This window comes from Hemitrygon akajei, chromosome 11 (genome assembly GCF_048418815.1).
Source record: "Hemitrygon akajei chromosome 11, sHemAka1.3, whole genome shotgun sequence".
In the NCBI taxonomy this organism is placed as follows: Eukaryota; Metazoa; Chordata; class Chondrichthyes; order Myliobatiformes; family Dasyatidae; genus Hemitrygon; species Hemitrygon akajei.
Window position 1 is genome coordinate 15,307,720 of NC_133134.1, and position 23,460 is coordinate 15,331,179.

The 23,460-nt window shown below is 45.7% G+C and overlaps 1 protein-coding gene across 1 annotated transcript in view; it reads right to left on the reverse strand.

Moving 5' to 3' along the window:
- The window catches only part of acsm3 (acyl-CoA synthetase medium chain family member 3), a 69,738-nt gene that overhangs the window by 46,036 nt on the left and 242 nt on the right, over positions 1 to 23,460 (reverse strand). The window lies entirely within an intron of this gene.

The following is a 23,460-nucleotide window of genomic DNA, read 5'->3' on the forward strand; positions in this document are numbered from 1 at the left end:
AAGCACGTCCTCCTCTTTAGAAATATAGAAACATAGAAAATAGGTGCAGGAGTAGGCCATTTGGCCCTTCGAGCCTGCACCACCATTCAGTATGATCATGGCTGATCATCCAACTCAAAACCCTATAGCTGCTTTCTCTCCATACCCCCTGATCCCTTTAGCCACAAGGGCCATATCTAACTTCCTCTTAAATATAGCCAATGAACAGGCCTCAACTGTTTCCTGTGGCAGAGAATTCCACAGATTCACCACTCTCTGTGTGAAGAAGTTTTTCCTCATCTCGGTCCTAAAAGGCTTCCCCTTTATCCTTAAACTGTGACCCCTCGTTCTGGACTTCCCCAACATCGGAAACAATCTTCCTGCATCTAGCCTGTCCAATCCCTTTAGAATTTTATACGTTTCAATAAGATCCCCCCTCAATCTTCTAAATTCCAGTGAGTATAAGCCTAGTCGATCCAGTCTTTCTTCATATGAAAGTCCTGCCATCCCAGGAATCAATCTGGTGAACCTTCTTTGTACTCCCTCTATGGCAAGAATGTCTTTCCTCAGATTAGGGGACCAAAACTGCACACAATACTCTAGGTGCGGTCTCACCAAGGCCTTGTACAACTGCAGTAGAACCTCCCTGCTCCTGTATTCAAATCCTTTTGCTATGAATGCCAACATACCATTTGCCTTTTTCACTGCCTGCTGTACCTGCATGCCCACCTTCAATGACTGGTGTACAATGACACCCAGGTCTCATTGTACCTCCCCTTTTCCTAATTGGCCACCATTCAGATAATAATCTGTTTTCCTGTTCTTGCAATCAAAGTGGATAACCTCACATTTATCCACATTAAATTGCATCTGCCATGAATTTGCCCACTCACCTAACCTATCCAAGTCACCCTGCATCCTCCTAGCATCCTCCTCACAGCTAACACCGCCGCCCAGCTTCGTGTCATCCGCAAACTTGGAGATGCTGCATTTAATTCCCTGGTCTAAATCATTAATATATATTGTAAACAACTGGGGTCCCAGCACTGAGCCTTGCGGTACCCCACTAGTCACTGCCTGCCATTCTGAAAAGGTCCCATTTACTCCCACTCTTTACTTCCTGTCTGCCAACCAATTCTCCATCCACATCAATACCATACCCCCAATACCATGTGCTTTAAGTTTGAACACTAATCTCCTGTGTGGGACCTTGTCAAAAGCCTTTTGAAAATCTAAATATACCACATCCACTGGCTCTCCCCTATCCACTCTACTAGGTACATCTTCAAAAAATTCTATAAGATTTGTCAGACATGATTTTCCTTTCACAAATCCATGCTGACTTTGTCCGATGATTTCACCTCTTTCCAAATGTGCTGTTATCACATCTTTGATAACCGACTCTAGCATTTTCCCCACCACCGATGTCAAACTAACTGGTCTATAATTCCCCGGTTTCTCTCTCCCTCCTTTTTTAAAAAGTGGGGTTACATTAGCCACCCTCCAATCCTCAGGAACTAATCCAGAATCTAAGGAGTTTTGAAAAATTATCACTAATGAATCTACTATTTCTGTGGCTACTTCCTTAAGCACTCTGGGATGCAGACCATCTGACCCTGGGGATTTATCTGCCTTTAATCCCTTCAATTTACCTAACACCACGTCTCTACTAACATGTATTTCCCTCAGTTCCTCCATCTCACTGGACCCTCGGTCCCTTACTATTTTCAGAAGATTATTTATGTCTTCCTTAGTGAAGACAGAACCAAAGTAGTTATTCAATTGGTCTGCCATGTCTTTGTTCCCTATGATCAATTCACCTGTTTCTGACTGTAAAGGACCTACATTTGTCTTGACCAATCTTTTTCTTTTCACGTATCTATAAAAGCTTTTACAGTCAGTTTTTATGTTCCCTGCCAGCTTTCTCTCATAATCTTTTTTCCCTTTCCTAATTAAGCCCTTTGTCCTCCTCTGCTGGTCTCTGAATTTCTCCCAGTCCTCAGGTGTGCCGCTTTTTTTTTTGCTAATTTGTATGTATCTTCTTCGGACTTGATACTATCCCTAATTTTCCTTGTCAGCCACGGGTGCACTACCTTCCCTGGTTTATTCTTTTGCCAAACTGGGATGAACAATTGTTGTAGTTCATCCATGCGATCTTTAAATGCTTGCCATTGCATATCCACCGTCAACCCTTTAAGAATCATTGGCCAGTCTATCTTAGCTAATTCACATCTCATACCTTCAAAGTTACCCTTCTTTAAGTTCAGAACCTTTGTTTCTGAATAAACTATGTCACTCTCCATCTTAAAGAAGAATTCCACCATATTATGGTCATTCTTACCCAAGGGGCCTCACACGACAAGATTGCTAACTAACCCTTCCTCATTGTTCAATACCCAATCTAGAATGGCCTGCTCTCTAGTTGGTTCCTCGACATGTTGGTTCAGAAAACCATCCCGCATACATTCCAAGAAATCCTCTTCCTCAGCACCCTTACCAAGTTGGTTCACCCAATCTATATGTAGATTGAAGTCACCCATTATAACTACTGTTCCTTTTTTGCATGCATTTCTAATTTCCTGTTTAATGCCATCCGCAACCTCACTACTACTGTTAGGTGGCCTGTACACATCTCCCACCAGCGTTTTCTGCCCCTTAGTGTTATGCAGCTCTACCCATATCGATTCCACATCCACCAGGCTAATGTCCTTCCTTTCTATTGCGTTAATCTCCTCTCTAACCAGCAATGCTACCCCACCTCCTTTTCTTTCCTGTCTATCCCTCCTGAATATTGAATATCCCTGGATGTTGAGCTCCCACCCTTGGTCACCCTGGAGCCATGTCTCTGTGATCCCAACTATATCATATTCATTAATAACTATCTGCACATTCAATTCATCCACCTTATTACGAATGCTCCTCGCATTGACACACAAAGCCTTCAGGCTTGTTTTTACAACACTCTTCGCCCTTATACCTTAGCCCTTGAAAAGTGGCTCTTTTTGCTTTTTGCCCTGGATTTGCCTGCCTGCCACTTTTACTTTTCACCTTACTACTTTTTGCTTCTACCCTCATTTTACACCCCTCTGTCTTTCTGCACTTGTTCCCATCCCCCTGCCACATTAGTTTAAAGCCTCCTGAACAGCAGTAGCAAACGCTCCCCCTAGGACATTGGTTCCAGTCCAGTCCAGGTGCAGACCGTCCTGTTTATACCGGTCCCACCTCCCCCAGAACTGGTTCCAATGCCTCAGAAATTTGAATCCCTCCCCCTTGCACCATTTTTCAAGCCAAGTATTCATCTGAAATATCCTCCTATTTCTACTCTGACTAGCACGTGGCACTGGTAGTAATCCAGAGATTATTACCTTTGTGGTCCTACTTTTTAGTTTATCTCTTAACTCCCTAAATTCACCTTGTGGGACCTCATCCCATATTTTACCTATATCGTTGGTACCTATGTGCACCACGACCACTGGCTGTTCACCCTCCCATTCCAGAATGTCCTGCAGCTGCTAAGAGACATCCTTGATCCTTGCACCAGGGAGGCAACATACCATCATGGAGTCTCTTTTGCGGCCACAGAAATGCCTATCTATTACCCTTACAATTGAATCCCCTATCACTATAGCTCTCCCATTCCTTTTCCTGCCCTCCTGTGCCGCAGAGCCACCCATGGTGCAATGAACTCGGCTGCTGCTGCCTTCCCCTGATGAGACATCTCCCCCAACAGTATCCAAAACAGTATATCTGTTTAGGAGGGAGATGACCTCAGGGGACTCCTGCACTACCTGCCTACTGCTACGCTGTCTAGTGGCCACCCCTTCCCCTTCTGCCTGTGTAGCCTTTACCTGCGGTGTGGCCAACTCACTGAACGTGCTATTCATGACTTTCTCAGCATCGTGGATGCTCCAGTATGAATCCAATCGCAGCTCCAGCTGCTCAATGCGGTCTGCCAGAAGCTGCAGCTGGACACACTTCCTGCACACATAGTCGTCAGGGACACTGGAAGTATCCCTGATTTCCCACATGCTGCAGGATGAACAAACCACGGGGCCGATCTCAGCTGCCATGACCTACTCAATACTTGCCTCAACTTTTGAAACTTTCTCCTTTGAAAGGAACTTAACCGACCTTACCTCACTTGGAGTGAAGCTCGTCCTCAGCCTCTTCTCGTCGAAGCCTCAAATCTCCACTCACTCACTGACTGCTTTCCGCAGGCCGTTCCACTTGAGGTAACCCTCTATCTATTTGTTTGAGCTTTTCAAACTGCTTGGTCACCTGACCTCGATTGCCCAATCAGCTGCTTTCTGCTGAGTCTGAGCTATTCAAATCTTGATTGACTTGATTGCACAGTCCAACTGTACCTGTATTTCTACAGATACAGTCTATTTCTAGATATAGTCCAACTATATCTAACTTTAACCTGTATAAGTTCCGTGACCTCCCTACTTGTTTGCCTTGTTTCCATAGACTCCATTCCAGTTTCCTTAGTAAATACAGATGCAAAAAACCCATTTAATATCTCTCCCATTTCTTTTGGTTCCATACATAGCCGACCACTCTGATCTTCAAGAGGACCAATTTTATCCCTTACTATCCTCTTGCTCTTAACATACCTGTAGAAGCTCTTAGGATTATCCTTCACCCTGACTGCCAAAGCAACCTCATGTCTTCTTTTAGCCCTCCTGATTTCTTTCTTAAGTATTTTCTTACTCTTTTTATACTCCTCAAGCATTTTATTTCCTCCCTGTTGCTTATACATGTTATACATCTCTCTCTTCTTCTTTATCAGAGTTCCAATATCCCTCGAGAACCAAGGTTCCTTATTCTTATTCATTTTGCCTTTAACCCTGACAGGAACGTACAGACTCTGCACTCTCAAAATTTCTCCTTTGAAGGCCTCCCACTTACCAATCACATCCTTGCCAGAGAACAACCTGTCCCAATCTATGCTTTTTAGATCCTTTCTCATTTCTTCAAATTTGGCCTTTTTCCAGTTCAGAACTTCAAACTGAGGACCAGATCTATCTTTATCCATGATCAAGTTGAAACTAATGACGTTATGATCACTGGAACCAAAGTGTTCCCTACACACACTTCCGTCACCTGCCCTAACTCATTTCCTAATAGGAGATCTAATATTGCATCCTCCCTAGTTGGTACATCTATATATTGATTTAGAAAACCTCGCTGAACACATTTCACAAACTCAAACCCATCTAGACCTTTAACATTATAGGAGTCCCAATCAATGTGTGGAAAATTAAAATCCCTTACAATCACAACTTTCTGTCTCCTGCAGATTTGCTCCTCTAATCTGGCTATTGGGTGGTCTATAATACAACCCTATTAATGTGGTCATACCTTTCCTGTTTCTCAGCTTCCCCATATGGCTTCAGTAGACAAGCCAAAGCACTGTGGTAATATTTTCCCTGACTAGCAAAGCCACCCCCCCCCCCCACCCTTCATCCCTCTGCCTCTATCACGTCTAAAACATCGGAACCCTGGAACATTGAGCTGCCAATCCTGCCCCTCCTGTAGCCAAGTTTCAGTAATGGTTATGATGTCATAATTCCATGTGTCAATCCCTCAGCTCGCCTGCCCTTCCCACAATACTCCTCACATTGAAATATACATCATTTATTTTTACCCCCGTTCCACTATCTACTCTGGCATTCTGGTTTCCATCCCCCTGCAAATCTAGTTTAAACCTTCCCCAACAGCACTAGCAAACTTTCCTGCAAGTATATTGGTCCCTTTGACCTTTTTGGCATGGGTGACCCTATCAAGAGCATAAAGCCTTGACTTCAGCCAACATGCTCTCCAGGTCATTGAGACACGCAAGCCTCCAAACACTAAGTCAAGGTTGTGGTCCTCTTGGAACCATTTAAGTGAACAAGAGTTTAAATAATGAAATGTATAAAAACATAAAATCTCTGTACAATTCCCTTTCTGTATCTTTTAATGATTGCTATCCCAGTTGAGCAAATAATTGTTCGATCAATTGTTCAATAAATCGAAGCAAGAGGCGGAGAGAGAAGAAGTAAAGGCATCTCGGAGAGAAGCCATTTTAAAAAAATTGATCGGGGAAAAGAAGCTAGACCGCGCAGGTGCGTGACGTAGCGTGCCAAAGGTTTAAAAAAAAACTGCCATATACAGCTGCCATTGTCGGAGTGGACTGAGGCAGAGTGGGACGGCTTTGGCTCTTTCAGGTTTCAGTGAGAACAGGCAGAAGTGATGTTTGAAGAGGGCACGACTGCGCAAACGCGTGAAAGTTGGCCTCTGAGATCAGCGGGAGAATAAAAAAAGTGAGCAGAGGCTGAGGACAAGCTTCACTCCAAGTGAGGTAAGGCTGGGTAAGCTCCTTTAATTAATCTAATTAGCTCAGGAGTAGATAATGGAGGCAGAAGTTAGGGCAGTTGAGTGCTCCGTTTGCAGTATGTGGGAAGTCAGGGTGAGCACAATTGTCCCTGATGACTACACCTGCAAAAGGTGCATCCAGCTGCAGCTCCTGACAAACCGTGTTAGGGAACTGGAGCTGGAGCTGGATGAACTTCGGATCATTCGGGAGGCAGAGGCAGAAATAAACAGGAGTTACAGGGAGATAGTCATGGCTAAGAGTCAGGAGACAGGTAGCTCAGTGACTGTCAGGAGAGGGAAGGGGAATGACAGACTGAGCAGAGCACCCCCGTAGCCATTCCCATCAATAATAAGAATACTGTTTTGGATACTGTTGGTGGGGACGACCTACCAGGGACAAGTTACAGTGGTTGCCTCTCTGGCACCGAGACTGGACCCTCAGCTCAGAAGGGAAGGAGGGAAAAGAGGAGAGCAGTAGTGATAGGGGATTCGATAGTTAGGGGGACAGATAGGAGATTCTGTGGAAGAGATTGAGAATCCCAGATGGTCTGTTGCCTCCCTGGTGCCAGGGTCCATGATATCTCGGATCAAGTTCTCAGTATTCTCAAGAGGGAGGGTGAGCAGTCAGATGTCGTGGTCCATGTAGGGACCAATGACATGGGTAGGAAGAGTGAGGAGGTCCTGAAAGGTGAGTTTAGGGAGTTAGGCGCCAAGTTAAAGGACAGGACCTCCAGGATAGCAATCTCAGGATTGCTACCAATGCCACGTGCAGGTGGGTTTAGAAATTATAAGATAGTACAGATCAACGCGTGACTGAAGACATGGTGCAGGAGGGAGGGCTTCAGATTTATAGATAATTGTGCAGTTTTCCAGGGAAGGTAGGACCTGTTCCAGCAGGACGGTTTACATCTGAACTGGAGGGGGACAAATATTCTTGCAGGTAGGTTTGCTAGAGAGGCTCCAGTGGATTTAAACTAGATAAACGGGAGGAGGGGAACCAGAGTGTAGGAACAGATATATGGGAGAAGAAAGAAAAAGAAGATAGTAAAGTTGTTTGCACTGTTAGCGATAAACAGAGAGGAAGATGTAGAGAATCTCTTAGATGCATTTATTTTAATGCTATGAGCATTGTAAGAAAGGTGGATGAGCTTAGAGCATGGATTGATACCTGGAAATATGATGTTGTAGCTATTAGTGAAACATGGTTGCAGGAGGGGTGTGATTGGCAACTAAATATTCCTGGATTTCGTTGCTTCAGGTGTGATAGAATCGGAGGGACAAGAGGAGGAGGTGTTGCATTGCTTGTCAGAGAAAATATTACAGCGGTGCTCTGGAAGGATAGATTAGAGGGCTCGTCTAGGGAGGCTATTTGGGTGGAATTGAGGAATGGGAAAGGTGTAGTAACACTTATTGGAGTGTATTATAGACCACCTAATGGGGAGTGAGAATTGGAGGAGCAAATTTGTAAGGAGATAGCAGATACTTGTAGTAAGCACAGGGTTGTGATTGTGGGAGATTTTAATTTTCCACACATAGACTGGGAAGCCCATACTGTAAAAGGACTGGATGGTTTGGAGTTTGTAAAATGTGAGCAGGATAGTTTTTTGCAGCAATACATAGGGGTACCAACTAGAGAAGGGACAGTGTTGGATCTCCTGTTAGGGAATGAGATAGGTCAGGTGATGGAGTCATGTATTGGGGAGCACTTTGGGCCCAGTGATCACAATGCCATTAGTTACAATATAATTATGGAGAAGAATAGGATTGGACCCCAGGGTTGAGATTTTTGATTGGAGAAAGGTTAACTTTGAGGAGATGTGAAAGGATTTAGAAGGAGTGGATTGGGGCAATTTGTTTTATGGGGAGGATGTAATAGAGAAATGGAGGTCATTTAAAGGTGAAATTTTGAGGGTACAGAATCTTTTATGTTCCTGTTAGGTTGAAAGGAAAGGTTAAAAGTTTGAGAGAGCCATGGTTTTCAAGGGATAATGGAAACTTGGTTCGGAAAAAGAGCGAGATCTACAATAAATATAGACAGCATGGAGTAAATAAGGTGCTCAAGGAATATAAAGAATGTAAAAAGAATCTTAAGAAAGAAATTAGAAAAGCTAAAAGAAGATACAAGGTTGCTTTGGCAAGTAAGGTGAAAGTAAATCCAAAGGGTTTCTACAGCTGTATTGATAGGAAAAGGATAGTGAGGGATAAAATTGGTCCCTTAGAGAATCAGAGTGGACAGCTATGTGTGGAGCCAAAAGAGATGGGGGAGATTTTGAACAATTTCTTTTCTTCTGTATTCACTAAGGATATTGAATTGTATAAGGTAAGGGAAACAATTAGGGAAGTTATGGAAATTATGATGATTAAAGAGGAGGAAGTGCTGGCACTTTTAAGGAATATAAAAGCAGATAAATCTCCAGGTCCTGACAGGATATTCCCTAGGATCTTGAGGGAAGCTAGTGTAGAAATAGCAGGGGCTCTGACAGAAATATTTCAAACATCATTAGAAATGGGGATGGTGCCGGAGGATTGGTGTATTGCTCATGTTGTTCCATTGTTTGAAAAGGGTTCTAAGAGTAAACCTAGCAATTATAGGCCTGTAAGTTTGATGTCAGTGGTGGGTAAATTGATGGAAAGTATTCTTAGAGATGGTATATATAATTATCTGGATAGACAGGGTCTGATTAGGAACAGCCAACATGGATTTGTGCGTGGAAGGTCATGTTTGACAAATCTTATTGAATTTTTTGAAGAGGTTACGGGGAAAGTTGATGAGGGTAAAGCAGTGGATGTTGTTTATATGGATTTCAGTAGGGCCTTTGACAAGGTTCTGCATGGAAGGTTAGTTAAGAAGGTTCAATCTTTAGGTGTTAATATTGAAGTAGTAAAATGGATTCAACAATGGCTGGATGGGAGATGCCAGAGAGTAGTGGTGAATAACTGTTTGTCAGGTTGGAGGCCGGTGACTAGTGGTGTGCCTCAGGGATCTGTACTGGGTCCAATGTTGTTTGACATATACATTAATGATCTGGATGATGGGGTGGTAAATTGGATTTGTATGTATGCAGATGATACTAAGATAGGTGGCATTGTGGATAATGAAGTAGACTTTCAAAGCTTGCAGAGAGATTTAGGCCAGTTAGAAGAGTGGGCTGAATGATGGCGGATGGAGTTTAATGCTGATAAGTGTGAGGTGCATCATCGAGCACCTCTGCTCCATCCGTCACAAGCAGAACTTCTTGGTAGCTAAACATTTTAATTCCTATTCCAATTCCCATTTCAACATGTCAGTCTGTGGCCTATCCTTACACCAAGATGAGGCCACCCTCAAAGTGCAGGAGTATCACCTATAGGAAGGCCAGAGAGTGAAGACAAAAATGTCAGCATGGACGTAAACATTGGATCACAAACCAGTAAAACATGGACTAGGGCTTGGACTCAGACTTGAGTCTTGACTCGGAACTTGGGTCTTGACTCGGAACTTGGGTCTTGACTCGGAACTTGGGTCTTGACTCAGGCCTTAACTGGGGCTCAGCCTGGACTCGGAACTTGACTCAGAGCGTAGAATTGGAACATGAAGCCTGGAACTGGACATGGATGACTAGCCCTTATCACCTCTGGAGACCTTCCATCCTCAGCCAAAAAACTCATAATTCCCACACCCTGCACTGCTCGGTTTTACCTTCTCCCCAAGATCCACAAGCCTGACTGTCCCGGTAGACCCATAGTTTCAGCCTGCTCCTGCCACACCAAATTTGAATCTGCCTACCTGGACTCCATTTTGTCACCCATAATTCAGTCCCTCCCCACCTACATCCGGGATACATCCCATGCCCTCCACCTCTTCAATAACTTCCAGTTCCCCGCTCCCGACCGCTTCATTTTCACTATGGATGTCCAATCCTTATACACTTCCATTCCCCATCAAGAAGGCCTCAAAGCCCTCCGCTACTTTCTTGACAATAGACCTCACCAGTTCCCCAACACAACCACACTTCTCAGGTTGGCAGAACTGGGTTAGAGGTTAGGGGTTAGGGTTAGGCTATAACTTCTCTTTAGGCTCTTCCCACTTTCTTCAGACCAAGGGTGTAGCTATGGGCACTTGCATGGGCCCCAGCTATGCCTGCCTCTTCGTGGGTTATATGGAACAGTCTATGCTCCAAATCTATACTGGTACTGCTCCCCAACTTTTCCTTCACTACATTGATGACTACATTGGTGCTGCTTCCTGCACCCATGCTCAGCTCATCAATTTCATTGACTTTGCCTCTAACTTTCACCCAGCCCTCAAATTCACTTGGTCCATCTCGGACACTTCTCTCCCCTTTCTCAATCTCTCTGTATCCATCTCTGGAGACAGACTGTCCACTGACATCTTCTATAAACCCACTGACTCTCATAACTACCTCGACTATACCTCTTCCCACCCTGCCAAATGCAAAAATGCTATTCCCTATTCCCAGTTCCTCCGTCTCTGCCACATCTGCTTCCAGGATGAGGCTTTCCATTCTAGGACAACTCGAATGTCCTCTTTCTTTAAGGATCATGGTTTCCCTACTGCTGTCATCAATGATGCCCTCACCCGCATCGCCTCCATTTCCCACACTTCTGCCCTCACCCCATCCTCCCGTCACCACAACAGGGACCATGTTCCCCTTGTCCTCACCTACCACCCACCAGCCTCCAGATCCAGCATATTATCCTCCGCAACTTTCACCACCTTCAACAGGACTCCACCACTAAGCACATCTTTCCCTCTCTACCCCTCTCCGCTTTTCACAGGGATCGTTCCCTCTGCGACTGCCTGGTCCACACGTCCCTCCCCACAGATCTCCCACCCGGTACTTATCCCTGCAAGCGTAAGTGCTACACCTGTCCCTACATCTCCTCTCTTACCACCATTCAGGGCCCCAAACAGTCCTTCCAGGTGAGGCAACACTTCACTTGTGAGTCTGTTGGGATCACCTATTGCATCTGGTGCTCCCGATGTGGCCTCCTCTACATCAGCGAGACCCGACGCAGATTGGGGGACCGCTTCGTTGAGCACCTCCTCTCCGTCTGCCACAAAAGACAGGATCTTCCGGTTGCCACCCACTTGAACTCTGCTTCACATTCCCATTTGGATATGTCCATACATGGCCTCCTCTACTGCCATGATGAGGCCAAACTCAGGTTGGAGGAGCAACACCTCATATACTGTCTGGGTAGTCTCCAGCCCCTTGGTATGAACATCGAATTCTCCAATTTCTGGTAATTCCCTCCTTCTCCCTTCCCCCATCCCAGTTTCACTCTGCCTCCTCTTCCAGCTGCCTATCACCTCTCTCATGATTCTGCCTTCTACTACACAGTGCTTTCCCCTTACATTCCTTCTTCACCTTTCCTGCCTATCCCCTCCCTGCTTCCCCTTCCCCACTCCTTGATCTTTCCTCTGATTGGTTTTTCACCTGGCACCTGCCAGCCTTCTCCTTCCCACCCTCCCCCCACCTTCTTTACAGGGTCCTTGCCCCCTCTCTCTTCAGTCCTGATGAAGGGTCTCAGTCCGAAACATTGACTGCTCATTTCCACGGATGCTGTCCAACCTGCTGAGTTCCTCCAGCTTGTTGTACCTGTTGTGTGACCACTAGCCTGGACTTGGACACGGACCATGAGCCTGGACTAGAAGGACTTGGACAATGAGCAGACAGACTACCCAACTCGGAGTAGCGGCAAACAGCTGGAGCTACTCAGCTGGAAGGATTAGGACAGCAGGCTCTCGCCTTGACCCAGGAACAGCGGACGACAGACTCTCGACTTGACCCAGAAACTGCGCACAGCAGGCTTCCGACCCGACCCAGTCTCAGCCGGCCATGAAAATGACAGAATTCGTATCTTACTTGGAGTAGCGGTAACTCCGCTGGACACGAAAACGACTGAATTCACTAGGCAGCCATGGCACTGAAGCAACTGGAGTCCATGATTTTCGGCAGCCCCAAGCCCATCATAGCTGCCTTGCTGAGATGACTGGCTTCTGGTGATGAACTTCTGATGACGGTCCAGCACTGAGTAGCTGTAACCTGGAGACTTTTATGCTGCTGGTTCGAAATGAAGATCAGGTGCCTTAATCAAGGCGCCCAACAGAACACAGGGAAAAGGAAATAACTGGAATGAGGAGTCCATGGACCAGACCGTGACAAATATTCCATCTGGATAGCCTCCAACCTGATGGCATGAATATCGATTTCTCCTTCTGGTAAAAAAAAATTCCCCTCCCTTTCCCTCCCCTCATCCTCTATTCCCCACTCTGACCTTTTATCTCTTCTCATCTGCCTATCACTTCTCCCTGGGTCCCCTCCTCCTTCCCTTTCTCCTATGGTCCACTCTCTTCTCTGATCAGATTCCTTCTTCTCCAGCACTTAACCTTTCCCACCCACCTGACTTCACCTATCACCTTCCACCTAGCCTCTTTCCCCTTCCCCCACCTTTTTATTCTGGCATTTTCCCCCTTCCTTCTTAGGCTTGAAGAAGGGTCTTGGTGTAAAAAGTTGACAGTTTATTCATTTCCATAGATGCTGCCTGACCTGTTGAGTTCCTCCAGCATTTTGTGTGTGTGGCTTTGTTTAAACTGACACCTCCATCATTCTCTCCAAGGAGAAGCATAACACACATGTATCAGTATCACAATCAAATGAAGGAAATTACAGAGGCATGAGAGAGAGGAGCTTGCCCAGGTGGATTGGAGGAGGATACTGGCGGGTATGATGGCAGAGCAGAGATGGCTGAAGTTTCTGAGAGTAGTTCACAAGTTGCAGGATGCATATGTCCCACAGAGGAAGAAGTTCTCAAATGGCAGGGGTTGGCAACCATGGCTGACGAAGTAAGTTAAGGTTCTGGGGTTGAGAGGGTGAACAGCTTTAAGTTCCTCGGCATAAACATCACCAAGGATCTCATGTGGTCTGTACATACCGGCTGTGTGGTGAAAAAGTCACAACAGCACATCTTACACCTCAGACAGTTGAAGCAGCTTGGTATGAGCCCCCAAATCCCAAGAACCTTCTACAGGGACACAACTAAGAGATCATGACTAGCTGCATCATGGCCTGGTACGGGAACTGTACCTCCCTTAATCCTAAGACTCTGCAGAGAATAGTGCGGGACAGCTCAGTGCATCTATAGATGCGAACTTCCCAGTATTCAGGACATTTACAAAGACAGGTGTGTAAAAAGGGCCTGAAAGATTGTTGGGGACCCGAGTCACCCCAACCACAAGCTGTTCCAGCTACTACCATCCGGGAAATGGTACCGCAGCATAAAAGCCAGGACCAACAGGCTCCGGGACAGCTTCTTCCACCAGGCCACCAGACTGCTTAATTCACGCCTGCACAACTGTTTTTCTGTTATTTTGACTGTCCTGTTGTACATACTATTTATTATAAATTACTATAAATTGCACATTGCAAATTTAGACAGAGATGTAACATAAAGATTTTCACTCCTTGTGTAAATGAGGATATAAGTAATAAAGTCAATTCAATTAAAAGAAAAAGGGAAGAGCATTTAAGGTCGCAAAAATGAGTGGGAAGTTGGATGATTGGGAAACTTTTAAAATCTAATGAAAAGCCTTAAAGGAAAAGATAAAATATGAGGGCAGACTAGCCAATAATATAAAGCAGGATGCCAAAAGTTTTTTCAGTTATATAAAGAGTAAAAGGGAGGGGAGAGTTTATATTGGACCACTGGAAAATGATGCTGGTGAGGTAATAATGAGGGTCAAAGAAATGACAGATAAACAAAATGAGTACTTATGCATCTTTCTTCACTGTGGAAGACACTAGCAGTGTGCCAGATGTCTGTGAGTGTCAGGGAGCAGGAGTGAGTGCCATTGCCATTACAAAGGAAAAAGTGCTAGGCAAACTCAAAAGTCTTGAGGTGGATAAGTCGCCTGGGCCAGATGGACTACATCCCAGAGTCCTGAGAGAGATTGCTGAAGAGACAACGGATGCATTGGTCATCTTTCAAAAATCACTTGATTTTGGCATGGTCCTGGAGGACTGGAAGATTGAGATTGCAAATGTCACTCCACTCTTTAAGAAGGGAGGAAAGCAAAAGAAAGGAAATTATAGGCCAGTTAGCCTAACCTCAGTGGTTGGGAAAATGTTGGGAGTCTATTATTAAGGATGAGGTTTTGAGGTACTTGGAGACTAGTGATAAAATGAGTCAAAGTCAGCATGGTTTCTGTAGAGGGAAATCTTGTCTGACAAATCTGTTAAGAGTTCTTCAAGGAAGTAACAAGCAGGGTGGACAAAGAAGAGGCAGTGGATGTCATTTACATGAGGCTACTTAACAAGATAAAATCCTATGGCATTACAGGAAAGATACTGGCATGGATAGAGGAATGGCTGACAGGCAGGAGGCAGCGAGTGGGAATAAAGGGGCCTTTTCTGGTTGGCTGCTGGTGACTAATGGTGTTCCTCAGGGGTCAATATTGGGACTGCTACTTTTCACATTGTTTGTCGATGATTTAGATCATATATGTCAAACTCAAGGCCCGCGGGCCAAATCCGGCCCGCGGTGGAATTATCTTTGGCCCGCGAGATAATATCTAATTACTATTAAAGCTGGCCCCAGTAATCGAAGCGCCTATGGTGTATGATATGGCTAATGCTGAGTTTATTCAGGTACCAGGTTTTCAGGGTTTTTAGTGTTTATTCGGCAGCCTTGCTCGGCAGTCTTCTTCATAAGAAACGGAATTTGTAAAGTGAAACAATTTGTAGTTATAGCAGAGACTGAGACACATGAGAGCAGGCTGAAAAAACGGAGGCAACAAAAGCTGCGTTCGCACGCATCCGACTGATCCAGCCCGCATGAAGCTGCATTTTGCTCAATCCAGCCCGTGACCTAAAATGAGTTTGACACCCCTGATTTAGATAATGGAATTGATGGCTTTGTGGCAAAGTTAGTGGATGATACAAAGATAGGTGGAGAGTTTGGTAGTGCTGGGCGATTGCAATGCGATCATAGCAGGACTTAGACATATTGGAAGAAGGGGCAAATGGAATACAATGTTGGGAAATGTATGATAATGTATTTTGGTAAGAGGAACAATAGTGCGAACTATTATCTAAATAGGGAGAAGGTTTAAACATCAGAGGTGCAGACGGACTTAGGAGTCCTCATACAAGACCCCCAGAAGTTTAATTTACAGGTTGAGTCTGTGGTAAAGATGACAAAGTGCATGTTGGCATTAATTTCAAGGGCATAATGCTGAACCTTTATAAGACACTAGTCAGGCTGCACTTAAGAGTATTGTCAATAGTTTTGGGCCCCATATCTCAGAAAGAATGTGTTGTCATTGGAGAGAATCCAGGGGAGGTTCACAAGGATGATTCCAGGAATGAAGGGGTTAACATCTGAGGAGCATTTGGCAGCTTTGGGCCTGCACTTATTGGAATTTAGAAGAATGTGAGGGGATCTCATTGAAACCTACCTAATGTTGAAAGGAACAGATAGAGTGAATGTGGAGAGTATGTTTCCTATGGTGGGGGTATCCAGAACTAGAGAGCACAGCCTCAAAATTGAGGGGTGACCCTTTAGAATGGAGGTAAGGATGAATTTTTTTTAAGCCAGAGAGTAATAAATCTGTGGAATGCTCTGCCACAGACTGCAGTGGAGGCCAAGTCCATGTGCATATCTAAGGCGGAAATCGATCATTTCCTGATCGGTCAGGGCATCAAAGGATATTGCGAAGATGGCAGGTGGGTGGGGTTGAGTGGGATCCGGGATCAGCCATGATGGAATGGTGGAGCAGACTCAATGAGCTGAATGGCCTAATTCTGCTCCTATGTCTTATGGTCTTTAATATTGGCAATCTTTTGAGTATTTCCAGCAATTTATAAGCCTGCAATTTTCAAAGTACATTCAGTACTGAGAAGAGTTAATCATTATTGTTTAATTTCAGTGATGCGTGCCAGTAGAAAAATATGGACTTTGGGTATTTTTTTTTCATGGCACTGGGACTGGTTTATTGTGAATCCACAGCAGAGTAGTCATGGTTTTATTTCCTGTTGTAAATTTTAACCCAAACAAGCTTCCAGCACTCTCTCGCAACAAAGAAGCATTCCTACTTTTAACAAAACAAAGAAGCCATTTTGATTACATACACAGTAACAAAGAAAAAGAAGAAATCCCCTTTACACTCTCCCCCCACCAAATAAAAGTCATGTCCTCATGACTATTAAATAACTCGCCACCTTTCCTGCCAACACACCCTAACCCAAACACAAACAGTGACATCTCCTCCCCACACAGTAAACCTCATGCCCTGTTCCTCAGGCACTACATAGGCCAACTACCTGGGAGTTCCCTAACCCTTCTGAGACCTCCGTACCCCCTCACCTAAACCCTTCAGGCAAGGACACAACTGGGGATACCTTGTGCCCACTACCAACTCCTCTCTCAACCTCTCACTCATGCCCCCCACTGCACACAGCTAACCCTCCCCACTACACCTGACTCAGTGGGAGAAGGGCCAAAGGTCTCTTCCTCAATCGAGGGAAAGTCAGCAAAAGGCAGCATGCACCACATATCCAGCACATTATCCATCAAATCTGTATTCTTCCTCATTTCTGCAATTGGTAGCTGCTGTTTGATCTTCTCCAAATGGAAACACGTGGCCTGCACTACTCCTGCAGTCTCTTCAGCCTCCTGTTCAGTATTCACTGCACTTCTCTCCAGCTTTTTCTTCCTCATGACTTCTTCCAGATCAACTTTCTCCAGTCTCTCCATCTTCATTTCAAACTTGATTCTGTAGAGACAGTCACCCACGAGCTGCGACCTTCGCCAGCCCTGGCACGTGTCCAGAAAACACTTTAACTCTGTAGTTCTCAGCCACTCCTGCAACGACCTCACTTCATATTCTCCTGAGGCAAATCCAAATACCAAGAGATCATCCACATACACCAAAACTCCAAACGCCTCCACATCCCCCATGGTCTTCCACATGCCCCGCAGGAAGGTTGCAAGGGCTCCAGATATGCCCTGTGGCATCTTTTCGGACCAGAAGACTCCTAGGGAATTTATAACGGCCGTCTTCTCCTTGTCGGCTCCACTCATCGAGATCTGGCAACATCCACTCCTCAGATCCAGCACCTTAAACCACTTCGCACCACTCAGACAGGCCATCACCTCTTCGGCCCTCGGGGCCATATTCTGATCACTGACAGTGCGCCTCTTCAGTGCAATATAATCCACACACACGCTGCCTACGTCTTCCATGGCTTCAGGGGCCAGTCGCCGCAGCCTCTCTCTCTCCGAGGTGTCTTCAGCGGTCAACTCCCCTCCCTCGTGGTATTTCGCAGCGTCCACTAAGAGGGTCTCACCCTCAGATACTTCCCCCAGGCCGTACCACCACCGGCTCTTGTTTGAATTCAGTATTGGCCCAATGCTGCTACACACGTCCGCACAAGCAGCTCGAAACTCTGGGTGCATCGACAATGCCTCCAAACAGCGCTCACCCGCCTCCTCCGGGCAGGCCCCCAAGCGCACCAGCAGGATATTGGTTCTCTCCAGGACCGAAACGCTGCCCGTCTCAACAGTGTCCAGATACATCAGCATTAACGATTCACGAACCTCAGTCACCTCCACTTTTGCCTCCAAGAACTCAATTTTCACTGACCAACAACCGTCGTCTGGATAATCACTGGCACTGGTACCCCAAATCTCCAGTGCCCTCAATGTCGTCAAGGGTAAAGGCTTCCAAAAGCGGTTATAAAACAAACTGTACAGCAACTTAACCGGCGCCCCGGTGCCGAGGATGGCTTTAACTTGACTTCCATCCATCCGTAACAACACCTGTGCGCTTGGTCCCTCTAAGCCTTCAGGAATAGGGTCTGTTCCTTTCGGGAATTCCTTGGTACATTGCTGGGAACGTGCTCCCCCAGAGACCCCAAGCCGTTCCCTCACTGGGCCTCCTCTAAGTTTCCCGACAGCTCTCGGATTGGCTGAACAACTGAGGGAGGAGCTGATCCCCTTGACAGATCCCCCTGGCACTGCAAGCAATTTATCTGCCCCCCTAGCCAAAAGGGATACCCTAAAAACTTTCCACCAATCTCCTGCCACGGATATGGTAAGTCCCCCCAGCTGCAGCATTTGACTTCCAGTCGAACCACACACATTTTCCCACACTTTCCCGGAACTGGCAGCTGTCACTTCGAGGTAATTGTACCCGACAGTTCTAACAACGTCACCAGCCCGCCTACTCAAACTTTCAACCAATCCCTGTCGCTTTCCCTCAGCCAAGCACTGCCACTCACCCAACAACTGAGAGGTCCGCTCCACCCATGCCTCCACCCCTTTAGGGCTGGACATTATTCCAACAACCGGGCAGAGACTACCACTGCTGAAACAGCCCAACCTGTCACTCCTCACTCTCCGAACAGTACGGACAACCCATGGTCCCACCACCATTTTGTCAACGCTAGTCAGAACTCGAACAATGCCCTCTGGGGCACCAACAGCCACCCCACCCAACACACATGCAGAGATAACCAGCAATCGCACACCCGCAAAGGCACACCAGCTCTTCGCCGCAGACATAATTTAAAGAGGGTGATCACACAGCTTCCACAGAAATCAATCTCGGACGAGCCCCCACAATGTAACCCCCTGGGTTTCCTCAGGCTCGCTCAGCTCTTTCTCGTCTAGGGGGAGCAGCCTTCGGCCCCACCAAACTGGGTAATCAGCTGGTGTGGGTGCTGTGTGATGTCCCCGCCTCACCCAAAAACAGACAGTACACCATATGCGATTAAATGTGTACAATTTATAAAGGTTACTATAACTAAGTGATTAATAATGATACAGTATATATGAAGGAAAAACAATAAAGAAAAGGCGCCAAACTTATCAAAGTCCAAACCACTTTGTGCACAACCGTTGGAGCTCAATTACTGAAGTCTTCTGGCCACCATTCAATCCTCTCCGAACTCCTCGACTCGCAGCTCAGGACCACCCGAAGTGGTCAACCAAGCACATCTATCTTCATCTCCTCTCCTCGGGGTACCTCCTGGCCTTGGACCCCCCCCTTGGGGTCCGTTCCTCGCTCAGTTTACAGCATCGCGTCCTCTCTCTCTCACCCCCTCGCGCCGATCTGCCCAAAAGCCTGCCAACAATAGCTTACAGACTCAGAAGAAAGAACAACATTAATCCCAATTGGTTTACAAAGGAATACAATTCTCGTTATCAGTAAATTTTAACCCAAACAAGCTTCCAGCACTCTCTCGCAACAAAGAAGCATTCCTACTTTTAACAAAACAAAGAAGCCATTTTGATTACATACACAGTAACAAAGAAAAAGAAGAAATCCCCTTTACACTAATGTACAATGTCCTGTGTAGGTTACTCAAAATGGCTTTTTTTGGTTTGTTACGAGTAGGAATGCTTCTTTGTCTGATAAGTGTTTCTCTCGCCGTTGTTTCGCTTTAGAATGGCTGATATGGTAATTGTATTCATTTGTTAATCAATGGGGAATGTTATTGTGTTTTGTGAGGCTGGGAACTTGGGGGAGGGGGCACGGGCTTGTGGTTTGAGAGGAGTCGGGAGGGAGACGCCGAGGAAAATGGATGTGCGCTCGGAAGACCACCGGGGAGTCCGAGGTGGAAGACGTGGAAGTCGGGGGCAAGCGACGAGGGGTCGAATGGTTCGATGGTTGAGCTCCAACGAGTGCACTAAACTGACTGAACTTTGATAAGTTGGCGCCTTTTGTTTTTTTCCTTGTATATATATATTTTGTATTGCCTAATACTCTTTTAATTTTAGTAAACTCTTTAAAGTGTATTTCATAACGGTATTTGTTGTGGGTTTGATACTGTTGGCGGGCGCGAGGCATAAACTCGATTCGCACAGCACCTGCGTGTACAGGAGGTGGGTTGGTGAGTGGCTGGATCTCCTTTTCCCCTAGACATATACCAGCCTTTTGGGTGAGTGTTACAGTACATTCAGTACTGAGAAAATTTAATCATTATTGTTTAATTTCAGTGATGCGTGCCAGTAGAAAAATATGGGCTTTGGATATTCCTTTTTTCATGGCACTGGGACTGGTTTGTTGTGAATCCACAGCAGAGTAGTCATGGTTTTATTTCCTGTTATTTGAACATGCACTTGTTTGTATATAATCTCAGTGGCCACTTTACTTGGTACCTACTGCACCTAATAAAATGGCCACTGAGTGTATGTTCATGGTCTTCTGCTGCTGTGGCCCATCCATTTCAAGGTTCGATGTGTTGTACATTCGGAGGTACTCTTCAGCACAACACTGTTGTAATGCGTGGTTATTTGAGATACTGGAGCCTTCCTGTCAGCTTGAACCAGTCTGGCCATTCTCCTCTGACCTCTCTCATTAACTAGGTGTTTTCACCCAACTGAACTGCTGCTCACTCAATGTTTATTTGTTCTTTGTACCAATCTCTGTAAATGCTAGAGACTGTAGTGCATGAAAACCCCGAAGATCAGCAGTTTGAGATACTCAAACCATCCCATCTGGCACAAATAGTCATCCCACAGTCAAAGTCACTTAGATCACATTTCTTCCTCATTCTGATATTTGCTCTGAACAACAAATGAACCTCATGACCATGTCTACATGTGTTTATGCATTGAGGTGCTGCCACATGATTGGCTGATTAGATATTTATATTAATGAGTAGGTATACCTAATAAAGTGGCCACTGAGGGTTGAGTCAGAGCAGGCCCTTCCGCCCAACTCATCCATGCCAATCTGTTGCCTGGCGAGCTGGTCCCATCTGCCTGCATTTGGTCCATAGTTCCCTAAATCTCTCCCATCCGTGTTTTCAAACTTTGCTAATGTCCCTACCTCAACCACTGTTTCTGGAAGCTTGATCCATTTACGCATCTCCCTTTGTAAGAAGAAGCTACCCCTGATGACCTTCTTAAATCTCTCACCTCTAATTTTAAACCTATGCACTCTTGATTTTAGTACCTCCTTCACTGGGAAAAAGACTATGTGCTTTCACCCTGTCTTTGCTCCACAAGATTTTGTACATCTTCTATCAGGTTACTCCTCAATCTTCTGCATTGTAGGGAATAAAGTCCTAGTCTACATTATCTCAATAGCCCATGGCACTAGGAGTAACCCAGAGATTACTACACTTGAGGTCCAGCTTTTTAGGTTCTCTTCTGACTCCTTATACTCATTGTACAGGACCTCATCCCTCTTTGGTACCATCATGCACCACAACCCCTAGCTGCTCACCGTCCTCCTTGAGAATGTTCTGCAGCCACTTTGAGATGTCCTTGACACTAGCACCTGAGAGACAACTCACTATCCTGACATCTCTTGTGGCCAATTCTCCCTTACCCACTGAGCCTCACAGCCAGTCACTTTGCCACCTACCTATCTACTGCTGCTGTGCCCAAAAAGAACCTCCCCCAACTCCCACAAGCCCCCCCCCCACAATAGTATCCAAAAAGGTATACTTATTGCTGAGCGGAAGGTCCACAGGGAAACCCTTGTTTATTTCCCTTACTTCTCCTGGATATTACACATCTACAGCCTGCTCCTTAGGTGTGACTGCCTTGCTAAAGCACTTGTTTATGATCTTCTCAGCATCCCAGATTATCCAACTGCAGATCCAGTTCCTTAATATGGTCAGTCAGGAGCTGTACTTGGGCACACCTCCTACAGGCGAAGTCCTCAGAGACACTGGTAGTCTCCCTGATGTGCACATACTGCAAGATCAGCACACTACCCTGACATTCCAATTACACTATTCTGAGAAATATCTCACCAAACTTCATCTCCTTTCTTCCGCTGCTTAGCCTCCTTGTGCTATATTCTTTTGAGCAAAAGCCTCACCTCCCCACTCTTACATTGGCCCATTTTCACAATGGCTAATCTAAAATTGCCGCTCCACAACCCCACCTTCCTTGGTTAAAGTGCTCTCTATTAGCCATCCAATGAGACTCTCTCTCAGCTGCTGATTCCTGCAAGAGTGAAACTAACAAGCAACAAGACTTTTTTAAAGTAATATTTATTTGGCTGTATTCGGAATCTGTGGTTAAGAATGTTTAAATGAAGACTTTATTATACAGCTTTAATAAAGACAATGCTTCAGTGATTCTATTGTGCTGTACAGTGTTTACGTCACCAGATTAAGAAAGTCTGATTTATAGACAAACCCACATACAAAGGAATTCCAACAATAGTATTAAATTCAAACATCTGATATATGTACAGTACCAGTATTGTGCAAAAGTCTTGGGTGCTAGCGTGCTTAAGACCTTTGCACGGTAATGTAATAATTTTATGTATTGTACTGTTCTGCGCGGTTGCTGCAGAAAAATTAATTCATGGCTGATGAGTGCTGATAAACCCGATTCTGATATGGGTCTCTGTTGTGGACTGAGAGTGGGAAGGGCACAGGGTGAGGGGAATCACGGTTGGGAAAAGTCGGAGGGAATGGGAAGCCGCCAGAGAGACATGTACTGTACACATCTGGACTAGGTCGGACTGAGTCCTGATGAAGGGTCTCAGCCTGAAAGGTTGACTCTTTATTCCTTCCTCTCCATAGATGCTGCCTTATTTTTCTGAGTTCCTCCAACGATTTATGTGTGTTGTAACAGATTAATTGATTAAAAGCAAGGATTTTGGTAAGGATGTAGGAGGAGAAATGAGTAGGATTCAGATGGACCGGCAAGTTGATGTGAACTGGGTAAGAGCCAAAACAAGGAGCCCAGAATGTGGGGCGGGAATGGATTGCTCCTTCGAGGGGCTGAGCAGCCGTGTTATTATTCTGCAGGTGCTCAGATGTGAGGTTTCTCTCCGCTGGAGTTCAGCGATGCGTGGAGACATCTAACATTTCTCACGGGCGCTCGCTCCCTCCGGCCCGGGCGGCCATCTTCGTCCCCGGCGCCAACCGCCGCCCGGCCGCGCATGCGCATCGCAACGGCCGGCCACCTGCCGCTCGCGCTCGGGAGGAGGCGCCAAGGCGCCAGTGACACCTTATCTCCAGATGCGTTTATTTCCAAACAACTCTCTTCAAATGACTGGCAAATAACTATATCGATTCGAAAAACAAAGAGGAATGCTAGTCTACCTTATTCCATTTTGATTTAATTATTTTCCCGTCAATCTTG